The sequence below is a fragment of the Lissotriton vulgaris genome, chromosome 12 (genome assembly GCF_964263255.1).
Source record: "Lissotriton vulgaris chromosome 12, aLisVul1.2, whole genome shotgun sequence".
Lineage (NCBI taxonomy): Eukaryota > Metazoa > Chordata > Amphibia > Caudata > Salamandridae > Lissotriton > Lissotriton vulgaris.
The window spans coordinates 721,540,317-721,554,276 of NC_141700.1; the positions used below are offsets into that span (position 1 = coordinate 721,540,317).

The 13,960-nt window shown below is 49.6% G+C and overlaps 3 non-coding genes across 3 annotated transcripts; all 3 read right to left on the bottom strand.

Moving 5' to 3' along the window:
* Positions 1 to 221: 221 nt before the first annotated feature.
* On the bottom strand, positions 222 to 292 carry TRNAG-GCC (transfer RNA glycine (anticodon GCC)). Its single transcript has one exon. It is a non-coding gene; the product is annotated as a tRNA-Gly (tRNA).
* An 8,639-nt stretch (positions 293 to 8,931) lies between these two features.
* Positions 8,932 to 9,005, bottom strand: TRNAT-AGU (transfer RNA threonine (anticodon AGU)). The gene has a single exon. It is a non-coding gene; the product is annotated as a tRNA-Thr (tRNA).
* Positions 9,006 to 9,654: 649 nt separating this feature from the next.
* TRNAI-AAU (transfer RNA isoleucine (anticodon AAU)) lies at positions 9,655 to 9,728 on the bottom strand. Its single transcript has one exon. It is a non-coding gene; the product is annotated as a tRNA-Ile (tRNA).
* Positions 9,729 to 13,960: the final 4,232 nt, after the last annotated feature.

Genomic DNA, 13,960 nt, shown 5'->3' on the forward strand with positions numbered 1-13,960 from the left:
AACCGACACGTGGCTTGGAGAATGGACTTTTCGAAACAACTCCGAAAGCAACTTTGAGGGGATTATTCCACACAGCTAGTAACCCTTTCAAAGAAACTGCAAACCTAGAATCAATATTTCAAAATCGTTTAGCAGAACTTTATATATCAATGCTAAGACATTTCCACTACTTCATAAAATAGTAAATAAATAATCACTGCAAAAAGTATTAAAAGATGTGCTGCATTGGCCGGGAATCGAACCCGGGCCTCCCGCGTGGCAGGCGAGAATTCTAACACTGAACCACCAATGCTTCGCCTTTGTGGCGAAACATAAAGTACAAATTGTGAAAGTCGCCAGTATAGAATGTGTGTCTTTGTATGAGGCTGAAAATAGCACAGGTCTACAGCACCAATCTTACATCACCAATACTTCATATGAAGAGAGCAGCAGCAAAGCTCACATGTAGCATGTAACAGGTTCTATCTGACCCATCGATGCTTACAATATACATATACACCTCAGAGACACAGAAGATGATAAAACTTATCTAGTGCAAATGCTGAATCTTTAGATGCAGTCCACGGTAAACCACCCGGGCTGTACCTGACCCTGGCAGAAACAAAGATGCTGCACAGACCAACCCATGCCGGAAATGAAGAGAAGTCACAGAACTGACATCCGCAGGCGATGAAAAGACAATGCTTTCTGTACTGAACAGATACAAGCGCCGAAACCAATAAATATATCCAAATGGAAAAGCAGAATACAAGGAAGGACTTGGAAGAAGAGAGTCCAGAGGACTGGCTGAGGACTAGAGCTCACCAGAGGGGCGTCAGTGATGAAATCGGGAACAATAAACTGACCACTGTGGGAGGGGAAGGCGAGGCCGGTGGTCAGGGCGCTAGTAAACCATGAACTCCTCATAACACCAGCACAGAAGAACTGACGCTTCTCAGCAGGACCGACGCTTCCCAGCAGGGCTGACGCTTCTCAGCAGGACCGACACTTCTCAGCAGGACTGACGCTTCTCAGCAGGACTGACGCTTCTCAGCAGGACTGCTGGGCTGTTTAAGATGACATTACAAGCACTTCCTCGGGGCGCTGGGATGCACTTAAACGGACGGCCGTCTCTGTCCAGGCTATTAAGAACCGGAAGCATATTTAAGAGATGAATGTTTACCTTTCAAGTTGGACATGTCATTAATTACTGCTTAGCCTGAGCGCATAATAAAAGAACCTCACGGAAAAATAAAACATTCTTACAAAAAATGCATCTTAAAATGAGCAATGTGTTCTGCATTCCATAGAAAGGTTTCTGCGCATATACACACAGTACTTGTACAGCGCAGATCTACAGTATGAAACAGTATACTAAAAGCAAGATATTAATTACTATATATATATATATATATATATATATATATATATATATATATATATATATATATACAGCTCCACGGGGTGTCCATATTTCAAGCAGCACTCAGACGCGGTTCAGCTCATTCCCCTTAAAGCTTTATTGGTATGCAGGCAGCTTTCCTCGGTATTTCAAAGCACTCGACCAAAGCCTGACGCGTTTCGTTTTCCAACTTCCTCAGAGGCACGGTCGAAGGAAGCATAGCGGGGCCACACCCCCCTCCCTCCTTTTCACCATGTCATGCGCTGATATGCAGCAGATGAGCAGACATGTAGGTTTTGTGGGAGGTGTAGTCCATTTCAGTCCACCAATGGATGCCTCGTGTGATGGTGCCAATTGAAGCTCACCAGGAGCCCCAAGGAAAGGAGCACCGCTAATCCAGGAACCGCCCTCCACGTATTGAGTCCCAGGTAGGACCCGTGGCCCCCTCAGGTTCGGGGGTGGTGCCCGCTTCGCGGCTGGACCGCCGCGTCTTATATACAGCTCCACGGGGTGTCCATATTTCAAGCAGCACTCAGACGCGGTTCAGCTCATTCCCCTTAAAGCTTTATTGGTATGCAGGCAGCTTTCCTCGGTATTTCAAAGCACTCGACCAAAGCCTGACGCGTTTCGTTTTCCAACTTCCTCAGAGGCACGGTCGAAGGAAGCATAGCGGGGCCACACCCCCCTCCCTCCTTTTCACCATGTCATGCGCTGATATGCAGCAGATGAGCAGACATGTAGGTTTTGTGGGAGGTGTAGTCCATTTCAGTCCACCAATGGATGCCTCGTGTGATGGTGCCAATTGAAGCTCACCAGGAGCCCCAAGGAAAGGAGCACCGCTAATCCAGGAACCGCCCTCCACGTATTGAGTCCCAGGTAGGACCCGTGGCCCCCTCAGGTTCGGGGGTGGTGCCCGCTTCGCGGCTGGACCGCCGCGTCTTATATACAGCTCCACGGGGTGTCCATATTTCAAGCAGCACTCAGACGCGGTTCAGCTCATTCCCCTTAAAGCTTTATTGGTATGCAGGCAGCTTTCCTCGGTATTTCAAAGCACTCGACCAAAGCCTGACGCGTTTCGTTTTCCAACTTCCTCAGAGGCACGGTCGAAGGAAGCATAGCGGGGCCACACCCCCCTCCCTCCTTTTCACCATGTCATGCGCTGATATGCAGCAGATGAGCAGACATGTAGGTTTTGTGGGAGGTGTAGTCCATTTCAGTCCACCAATGGATGCCTCGTGTGATGGTGCCAATTGAAGCTCACCAGGAGCCCCAAGGAAAGGAGCACCGCTAATCCAGGAACCGCCCTCCACGTATTGAGTCCCAGGTAGGACCCGTGGCCCCCTCAGGTTCGGGGGTGGTGCCCGCTTCGCGGCTGGACCGCCGCGTCTTATATACAGCTCCACGGGGTGTCCATATTTCAAGCAGCACTCAGACGCGGTTCAGCTCATTCCCCTTAAAGCTTTATTGGTATGCAGGCAGCTTTCCTCGGTATTTCAAAGCACTCGACCAAAGCCTGACGCGTTTCGTTTTCCAACTTCCTCAGAGGCACGGTCGAAGGAAGCATAGCGGGGCCACACCCCCCTCCCTCCTTTTCACCATGTCATGCGCTGATATGCAGCAGATGAGCAGACATGTAGGTTTTGTGGGAGGTGTAGTCCATTTCAGTCCACCAATGGATGCCTCGTGTGATGGTGCCAATTGAAGCTCACCAGGAGCCCCAAGGAAAGGAGCACCGCTAATCCAGGAACCGCCCTCCACGTATTGAGTCCCAGGTAGGACCCGTGGCCCCCTCAGGTTCGGGGGTGGTGCCCGCTTCGCGGCTGGACCGCCGCGTCTTATATACAGCTCCACGGGGTGTCCATATTTCAAGCAGCACTCAGACGCGGTTCAGCTCATTCCCCTTAAAGCTTTATTGGTATGCAGGCAGCTTTCCTCGGTATTTCAAAGCACTCGACCAAAGCCTGACGCGTTTCGTTTTCCAACTTCCTCAGAGGCACGGTCGAAGGAAGCATAGCGGGGCCACACCCCCCTCCCTCCTTTTCACCATGTCATGCGCTGATATGCAGCAGATGAGCAGACATGTAGGTTTTGTGGGAGGTGTAGTCCATTTCAGTCCACCAATGGATGCCTCGTGTGATGGTGCCAATTGAAGCTCACCAGGAGCCCCAAGGAAAGGAGCACCGCTAATCCAGGAACCGCCCTCCACGTATTGAGTCCCAGGTAGGACCCGTGGCCCCCTCAGGTTCGGGGGTGGTGCCCGCTTCGCGGCTGGACCGCCGCGTCTTATATACAGCTCCACGGGGTGTCCATATTTCAAGCAGCACTCAGACGCGGTTCAGCTCATTCTCCTTAAAGCTTTATTGGTATGCAGGCAGCTTTCCTCGGTATTTCAAAGCACTCGACCAAAGCCTGATGCGTTTCGTTTTCCAACTTCCTCAGAGGCACGGTCGAAGGAAGCATAGCGGGGCCACACCCCCCTCCCTCCTTTTCACCATGTCATGCGCTGATATGCAGCAGATGAGCAGACATGTAGGTTTTGTGGGAGGTGTAGTCCATTTCAGTCCACCAATGGATGCCTCGTGTGATGGTGCCAATTGAAGCTCACCAGGAGCCCCAAGGAAAGGAGCACCGCTAATCCAGGAACCGCCCTCCACGTATTGAGTCCCAGGTAGGACCCGTGGCCCCCTCAGGTTCGGGGTGGTGCCCGCTTCGCGGCTGGACCGCCGCGTCTTATATACAGCTCCACGGGGTGTCCATATTTCAAGCAGCACTCAGACGCGGTTCAGCTCATTCCCCTTAAAGCTTTATTGGTATGCAGGCAGCTTTCCTCGGTATTTCAAAGCACTCGACCAAAGCCTGACGCGTTTCGTTTTCCAACTTCCTCAGAGGCACGGTCGAAGGAAGCATAGCGGGGCCACACCCCCCTCCCTCCTTTTCACCATGTCATGCGCTGATATGCAGCAGATGAGCAGACATGTAGGTTTTGTGGGAGGTGTAGTCCATTTCAGTCCACCAATGGATGCCTCGTGTGATGGTGCCAATTGAAGCTCACCAGGAGCCCCAAGGAAAGGAGCACCGCTAATCCAGGAACCGCCCTCCACGTATTGAGTCCCAGGTAGGACCCGTGGCCCCCTCAGGTTCGGGGGTGGTGCCCGCTTCGCGGCTGGACCGCCGCGTCTTATATACAGCTCCACGGGGTGTCCATATTTCAAGCAGCACTCAGACGCGGTTCAGCTTATTCCCCTTAAAGCTTTATTGGTATGCAGGCAGCTTTCCTCGGTATTTCAAAGCACTCGACCAAAGCCTGACGCGTTTCGTTTTCCAACTTCCTCAGAGGCACGGTCGAAGGAAGCATAGCGGGGCCACACCCCCCTCCCTCCTTTTCACCATGTCATGCGCTGATATGCAGCAGATGAGCAGACATGTAGGTTTTGTGGGAGGTGTAGTCCATTTCAGTCCACCAATGGATGCCTCGTGTGATGGTGCCAATTGAAGCTCACCAGGAGCCCCAAGGAAAGGAGCACCGCTAATCCAGGAACCGCCCTCCACGTATTGAGTCCCAGGTAGGACCCGTGGCCCCCTCAGGTTCGGGGGTGGTGCCCGCTTCGCGGCTGGACCGCCGCGTCTTATATACAGCTCCACGGGGTGTCCATATTTCAAGCAGCACTCAGACGCGGTTCAGCTTATTCCCCTTAAAGCTTTATTGGTATGCAGGCAGCTTTCCTCGGTATTTCAAAGCACTCGACCAAAGCCTGACGCGTTTCGTTTTCCAACTTCCTCAGAGGCACGGTCGAAGGAAGCATAGCGGGGCCACACCCCCCTCCCTCCTTTTCACCATGTCATGCGCTGATATGCAGCAGATGAGCAGACATGTAGGTTTTGTGGGAGGTGTAGTCCATTTCAGTCCACCAATGGATGCCTCGTGTGATGGTGCCAATTGAAGCTCACCAGGAGCCCCAAGGAAAGGAGCACCGCTAATCCAGGAACCGCCCTCCACGTATTGAGTCCCAGGTAGGACCCGTGGCCCCCTCAGGTTCGGGGGTGGTGCCCGCTTCGCGGCTGGACCGCCGCGTCTTATATACAGCTCCACGGGGTGTCCATATTTCAAGCAGCACTCAGACGCGGTTCAGCTCATTCCCCTTAAAGCTTTATTGGTATGCAGGCAGCTTTCCTCTGTATTTCAAAGCACTCGACCAAAGCCTGACGCGTTTCGTTTTCCAACTTCCTCAGAGGCACGGTCGAAGGAAGCATAGCGGGGCCACACCCCCCTCCCTCCTTTTCACCATGTCATGCGCTGATATGCAGCAGATGAGCAGACATGTAGGTTTTGAGGGAGGTGTAGTCCATTTCAGTCCACCAATGGATGCCTCGTGTGATGGTGCCAATTGAAGCTCACCAGGAGCCCCAAGGAAAGGAGCACCGCTAATCCAGGAACCGCCCTCCACGTATTGAGTCCCAGGTAGGACCCGTGGCCCCCTCAGGTTCGGGGGTGGTGCCCGCTTCGCGGCTGGACCGCCGCGTCTTATATACAGCTCCACGGGGTGTCCATATTTCAAGCAGCACTCAGACGCGGTTCAGCTCATTCCCCTTAAAGCTTTATTGGTATGCAGGCAGCTTTCCTCGGTATTTCAAAGCACTCGACCAAAGCCTGACGCGTTTCGTTTTCCAACTTCCTCAGAGGCACGGTCGAAGGAAGCATAGCGGGGCCACACCCCCCTCCCTCCTTTTCACCATGTCATGCGCTGATATGCAGCAGATGAGCAGACATGTAGGTTTTGTGGGAGGTGTAGTCCATTTCAGTCCACCAATGGATGCCTCATGTGATGGTGCCAATTGAAGCTCACCAGGAGCCCCAAGGAAAGGAGCACCGCTAATCCAGGAACCGCCCTCCACGTATTGAGTCCCAGGTAGGACCCGTGGCCCCCTCAGGTTCGGGGGTGTTGCCCGCTTCGCGGCTGGACCGCCGCGTCTTATATACAGCTCCTCGGGGTGTCCATATTTCAAGCAGCACTCAGACGCGGTTCAGCTCATTCCCCTTTAAGCTTTATTGGTATGCAGGCAGCTTTCCTCGGTATTTCAAAGCACTCGACCAAAGCCTGACGCGTTTCGTTTTCCAACTTCCTCAGAGGCACGGTCGAAGGAAGCATAGCGGGGCCACACCCCCCTCCCTCCTTTTCACCATGTCATGCGCTGATATGCAGCAGATGAGCAGACATGTAGGTTTTGTGGGAGGTGTAGTCCATTTCAGTCCACCAATGGATGCCTCGTGTGATGGTGCCAATTGAAGCTCACCAGGAGCCCCAAGGAAAGGAGCACCGCTAATCCAGGAACCGCCCTCCACGTATTGAGTCCCAGGTAGGACCCGTGGCCCCCTCAGGTTCGGGAGGGCGGTTCCTGGATTAGCGGTGCTCCTTTCCTTGGGGCTCCTGGTGAGCTTCAATTGGCACCATCACACGAGGCATCCATTGGTGGACTGAAATGGACTACACCTCCCACAAAACCTACATGTCTGCTCATCTGCTGCATATCAGAGCATGACATGGTGAAAAGGAGGGGGTGTGGCCCCGCTATGCTTCCTTCGACCGTGCCTCTGAGGAAGTTGGAAAACGAAACGCGTCAGGCTTTGGTCGAGTGCTTTGAAATACCGAGGAAAGCTGCCTGCATACCAATAAAGCTTTAAGGGGAATGAGCTGAACCGCGTCTGAGTGCTGCTTGAAATATGGACACCCCGTGGAGCTGTATATAAGACGCGGCGGTCCAGCCGCGAAGCGGGCACCACCCCCGAACCTGAGGGGGCCACGGGTCCTACCTGGGACTCAATACGTGGAGGGCGGTTCCTGGATTAGCGGTGCTCCTTTCCTTGGTGCTCCTGGTGAGCTTCAATTGGCACCATCACACGAGGCATCCATTGGTGGACTGAAATGGACTACACCTCCCACAAAACCTACATGTCTGCTCATCTGCTGCATATCAGCGCATGACATGGTGAAAAGGAGGGAGGGGGGTGTGGCCCCGCTATGCTTCCTTCGACCGTGCCTCTGAGGAAGTTGGAAAATGAAACGCGTCAGGCTTTGGTCGAGTGCTTTGAAATACCGAGGAAAGCTGCCTGCATACCAATAAAGCTTTAAGGGGAATGAGCTGAACCGCGTCTGAGTGCTGCTTGAAATATGGACACCCCGTGGAGCTGTATATAAGATGCGGCGGTCCAGCCGCGAAGCGGGCACCACCCCCGAACCTGAGGGGGCCACGGGTCCTACCTGGGACTCAATACGTGGAGGGCGGTTCCTGGATTAGCGGTGCTCCTTTCCTTGGGGCTCCTGGTGAGCTTCAATTGGCACCATCACACGAGGCATCCATTGGTGGACTGAAATAGACTACACCTCCCACAAAACCTACATGTCTGCTCATCTGCTGCATATCAGCGCATGACATGGTGAAAAGGAGGGAGGGGGGTGTGGCCCCGCTATGCTTCCTTCGACCGTGCCTCTGAGGAAGTTGGAAAACGAAACGCGTCAGGCTTTGGTCGAGTGCTTTGAAATACCGAGGAAAGCTGCCTGCATACCAATAAAGCTTTAAGGGGAATGAGCTGAACCGCGTCTGAGTGCTGCTTGAAATATGGACACCCCGTGGAGCTGTATATATATATATATATGTATATATGTGGGTGTGGGGGTGTGTGTGTGTGTGTGTGTGTATTCCGACTGCAATACGTCATTAGGATGGTATGACTTTGCTTGATAAAAGCTGGTAGTTTCATCAGTTTGATAATGCAGAAGTGTGTTATGGGCACTTTTGAAAAAAATACTGTATATAAATTTCAAATCTGTATTTACCAAAATGTTTCACACTGCCTCAGATTTGAACCAAGGTTGCTGCGGTCACAAAGTTTTAACCACTATACGAAAACCATAGCTACGTGGGTGCTGGGTTACCTTGTGTACCTAGCTCTTCTAAACTCGATCGTGTGAAGCCCAGAATTTCTGCAATGGGGGGTTTTATGTATAATAAAAGAACGTCATGTTGCGTTCTCTCCCCACCGCTTCTAATAAGAAAATGCCTTAATAAGATTCTACAACTAGGTACAATATTCCAGATGGGAATCCAAGAAGTCTACTCAGCAGATGAGGCTGCCAGGAAAATAGGAAACATGAGGCTTAACTTGTCCTGTGCACAGTGCCTGGTTGTAAAGGAGCTTGCGTTTCCACCTGGTTTTAATACCGCTCCCTCTGCACCCCAACATTTCTTTTGGCCTCCTCGCCGTTTTATCATGGAAGAGAAGCTTGCAACGCCGCTGGCTGGGCTGTAACCATCTGAAGCTGTGTCTACACAGCTGCTGCCTGTGCTGTGCCTGTTCTCGAGGCAGTGAAGTTTGACCCTCTTCTGCCTGTTCGGTAAGAGTGTTAGTTACGGAATTTAACCATCATAATAGATATATAACTTCTAAACAATAGTATCATGTATCTGTGAATAACTATAATAAAAGCAGCAACGTGGGTGTGGAGACAGTTAATCGACTTTTAAATGTGATTTCTGAATGTGTTTGAAAAACAAGGCACTGCTGAGATTCGAACTCAGGATCTCCTGTTTACTAGACAGGCGCTTTAACCAACTAAGCCACAGCGCCCACATTGGCTACTAGAATGCATTATGCCCACTGCTTACCTATTATCGCGGTGTCACGCATACGGAATTCAAATTTCTTGGTATCAAACATTGACATTTTTCACCGACTCTGAACAAGAATTAGAAAACCTGATATAGTAAAAGTGTCAAATGGAGTCACGGGAAACGTGTATCATTAGAGGCAGATATTTGCATTGATGTTCCAAGGAAGAAGACCACAGACTGGTGGACGAAGCGCTTTACCTACGTTAAACCAAACGAGAGCGCAACGATTATAAAGGGCAGCAACATGGACCAGGAAGTTGAATGATTCCAAACTTAGCCACGTGCTCTTTCCTTCACCTCTGGGCGAGGAGCCGCCCCTCTCCGAGAGAAATGTGAACTTTAGACACCGTCCCTGGCTCAAAAAGTGACCTTGAGAGACCCATGAAACATGGAAGAGGCGGGGAGGGGAGGGGGCTCTGTTAACACACGGAGACCCCTACATGGTGCTACCTGCACACCGTGCTCCCGGTACAAACAGCAGAGACCAACTATTTACTAGATGAAACTACCCCCGTAAAAGGTGCTATTTGAAACGCCTTCCTTCTAATATATTATTGTAATACTAATGATTAATATTATTTGACAAATACATGTTAAAAAGGCTTTGGCCAGTACGGGGATCGAACCCGCGACCTTGGCGTTATTAGCACCACGCTCTAACCAACTGAGCTAACCGGCCACGGTGATCATACTTTGTGACATGTAGTCACTCAAATTGAGACATGGTAGGTACAAATTTTGTTGACTGCTGTGTGTTTTTCAACCAGTATATCACATTTTGTATTGTTATCCCCATTTTGTCAAAACAAAGAAAACCCATTGTGGAATTTCCACCTTTCAAGCTCAGCCTTTCAATGAATTCACAGCCCACTCTTACCTCCCTGCTGTGACATGCGTGAGGTTACAATGTGACTCCAAGTCATGAGGGCTGCAGTGATCCACTCCTGGAATTTAATTTGTTATCCTAATGCATCTTGGGAGTTGAAGTCCTGGTCACTCACTTCAGTTGTTCCAATTGAAATCACACACCTGAAGCATCACATGTAAAGGAAAAGCTTTCAACATGAGCGATGTGTCCATCCTGACGTGGAGTTACGTGGTACTTTTATAGGTGTGGCACGTCACTGAGTGAGTACATGGTACGGTGCAGGTACATATGACATCATCTGCCGGTGCTGCAAGAACATTTCTGGACCTCTGATGACGAGTTCCTTCTCTGGGTAGTGGGTGAGGGCAGTGCGTTCAATGATGTCTGCGCTGCTTTACTTGTCTCTAGGCATTGGGGGATGTGTGTGGTTATTGGTGTGGGTTCTGGCTCAGGTTGTGGCCCAGGGATGTGGTTGGAGGAGGGTGAACCTGTAAAGGTCGGGTGCAGGTCACCTAGGCTGTGTTTCCAAGATGTGCTCTAGCTCGGTATTAGTCTGTTTCAATGCTGGTGCTTTCTATTCACAGTACCTATTTGCTCGTGAGAAGTGCTGGTACTCTTCCATTAAGTGTAATGCACCCAGGGCTTTAAGTGGGGTGAAAAAACAGGGGTGTCTGTCATAGGGTCATTGACGATGTGTAAGCTACAAATCTGTGCTTACCATAGTGGGCTACCCCACTGGCATTTTGCTGTCTGTGCATTCATTCCAGATATATACCACAACAATTAACATTACACTTACAACAAGCCAGGACTATTGCCTTTGTCAATGGTTGTAAATTGCATAAGATAAATGAACATCAACTTTGACGTTGTTGTATTTATTATTAAAAATGCTTCCAATCTTATGGGTGATGTTCTGGCAAAAGTCTAGAGCAGCCGACCTTCAAGCTGAGAAAACAGCTTCTAGCCTCATGTCGGCTCAACATCATGTGATTCAAAACATGAATATGTCCTTGTGTAATGTAACTGATGCTCATGTTTGCTCCAAGTTTGCGCTATGTAAAACTGAAAAATGAGTTTTTTCGAAGTTACATCAAGAGCAGTGATGGATGCAGAGTTAAGTTTTTTCCCTCCACACGGAAGGTAAAAATGGAGAGCCTGATAGGGGCCCGTCTCAGCACCTGCTTTTAAGAACTGCCGGTGCTCAGAACCGGCAGGACCCGGCCCATTTAAAGCCCTGCTTGCACCACAACTGAAAAGTGCAGGTAGTCTCCCTCTCAAATGAAAGAAGTACAGGTACTCAGTACCAGAGGGTAAAGCACTGGTCTGTATGCTTTATATTGAGGACATAAACAGAGCTCTGAGGTTTCCCCCTTCTATGTGTGTCCCCTCCTCATACAGTGCATGTTTTTTGTTTACAATCTGATGGCTGCCGTCATGTCGACCTCAAACATACAAATATTCCTATAAGTCAAAAAACGTAAGCAAGAAAACCTTGAATGGATAGGCTTCTACTACATCTAGAACTAAACTTCAGAATTGCATTTTACATAATTAATTGTCGTTTTCATAATTTTCCAGAAATTTCTCATAGTTACGAAAAAGCAAATTACCCAAATTTCGCACACCCTAGTCCTAACTTTGCCATCAATTCTTTCTATCTAACTGTGCTCAAGAGAGGCCCTCCAGTGCTGCAAGTTTCCCAAGGGTCTTCACTGTCTCCTCCCCATTTTAACCTCTATGCTCCCCCTCGATCACACCTGATCGGATCCTAGGACTATAGACTTGTTCATATGCTGATGACACCCAAATTATTACTAGACTAGACCGGATTGCCCCAAAGTCGTTTAATTAATAGGCTGCAGTAATTGTAATGTGCATTTATTTGCTTATGGTGAAGTTTTAAGGGTGTTTTCCTATCCTGAAACCCAAACAGCTGCTAAAATCTTTGTTTCCTGAAGAACAGCAGATCTGTCTATAAATAGATGAGGCTCCTCTCACATCCAAAGACTGCAACTGCTTCTCTAATGGAGAAGATGGTTTGGGTAAAAGGCAATAAGGACAAGATCTTGGGATAAAAGGAAGTAAAGACAAGATCTTGAGAGTCATTAAATACTGATGAAACTTGGGAGGAAAAAGAAAGAATGTATAAAGGGTGCAGGGGATTATTCTGTCTAGAAACACCCCCTAAAATGAGCACTCAGTTCACTAACTCTGACCTGAACAGATGGCAGCCAAAACAATTACATTTCTTAAAGGAATTTGAGGTTTATCGTTTGAAGGGACAGTGGTGTCGTAGATAGGGGGTCGCGCATTTCCAGTTGCACTTCTGCCTGGAACTGGAATACAAAACACTTCTTTATTTTCACCCACGCCTTTCCCCAATGCTGTCTTTGAAAGTCCTCTGCTGTGCCCTCGCTGTAATCTGGCGCCGAACTCTGACCTCCGTTTTGGCTTGAGGACAGCTCACATAGGCTGTCCCGGGCTCTGGGGTGAGGTGGATTTGCAGGGGGAGGAAGGGGGAGGCAGTCAGACTCGTACCTGCGTCACCGGAAAGACCAATCTTTTAAAATAAAAAGGTTTTTTCGAAGACAAAATGTGCTAATCTTAACAAAAGCGAAGGACCAGACCCCAGAGGTAAATGCACTATGTGCGAATGGACACACTTCTCTGTGTATTTGCTTCCCTGTTAGTGTGCATGCAGGGCCAGAGACGCAACTATAGACAAGTTTCAGGAGGGGGGGAGGGCTAATAAAATCTTCGAGGGGGGAAATTCTTTTAGCAATTGGTAGATTGAAGATGTAGGGGCTCTAGAAGGGGTGTAAGAAGTGATCAAAACGCCTCGTTAACATGTAAATGGTCTCTTAAAGACCTGTGAAGTACTCGGGTGAGGCTGCAGTGAGACGGCAAAAACTGTCTGTGTGTGTGTCCGGGAAGCTGTCCCAGTCCGGGCTGACACACACGAGGATGAGGGCGAGCTGAAGCCCTTTGAGCCAAATGGGCGTTACGCACCTGTGCAGGGAACTTACTGTTATCAATTACCATAATCAACTCAGTTCTCCCCGACAACTGACTACACACCTTAAAACCCCACTGTGCACTGTCGTGGCATCTACCAAGCCAGTTACATTTGGTAAATAGCACGAGTTTCATTTACTGATGGCTGTTATTCAACTTATATTGCAATGTTATCCCACATGCTTTTCAATCTGATGCTTCCATCTGAGCTTTATAGTTCCTAGGGTAGGCAATCACACTCCCACCTGCGCCACCGGAAAGAACAATCTTTTCAAACAAAAAAGGTTTTTTGAACACAAAACTAGCCATTCTTAACAAAACTCAGTCATGTGTTCTCATTGAGTATTCAACATATGAAAAAGCGGGGAATCCAACCAGAGGCGTCACATGTTGTGTGCTATGGGTGTGCCTTTTACTTTCTTCCCAAGGCAGGATTGGGCCAGTGCTTCTGTGGTAAAGGCTGCAGGTGCTCTTTCCCTTTATAAAAGGCTCTGCCATCATGCAGCTGACAGAAGGGCAGTGTGCTTGGTTGGGCCAGAGGAGTGTTTGAAGGGGGGGTAACACTGTTGGGATGAAGGAGAGGCGCCTGGACAGACAAGGCACTGTCTGTGTGTGATCAGTAGGTATTGAAAGACAGGGCCGGACATACTTTAACTGATGGGAGATGGCGGTATGTGAGGCCGATTGGGAGTCAAGGAGAGAGTTGTGGCGCTAGAGGTGAGAGGCGTAATGCAGATGTGAGCGGGGACTGGAGAGAAGGGGTGGGTGATGTGAGAGAAGTGAGGAGAGGCAAGATGAGAGACGTGGGTGGGGTAAGAGGGAAAGATGTGAGAGGTGAGGAGAGATGAGGGTGAGAGGAGACGGGATGGGAGAAAACAGATGAGAGAAGACAGAGGAGAGAAGTGAGAAGGAAGACAAGGGATTCAGAGAATTCAATTTGAGAGGTCAGGAATGAAGAGAAATGTGAAGTTGCAAAGGAATTGCGGAAACACACGAAGAGAGGTGAGTGTCGGAGAAAAGTGAAG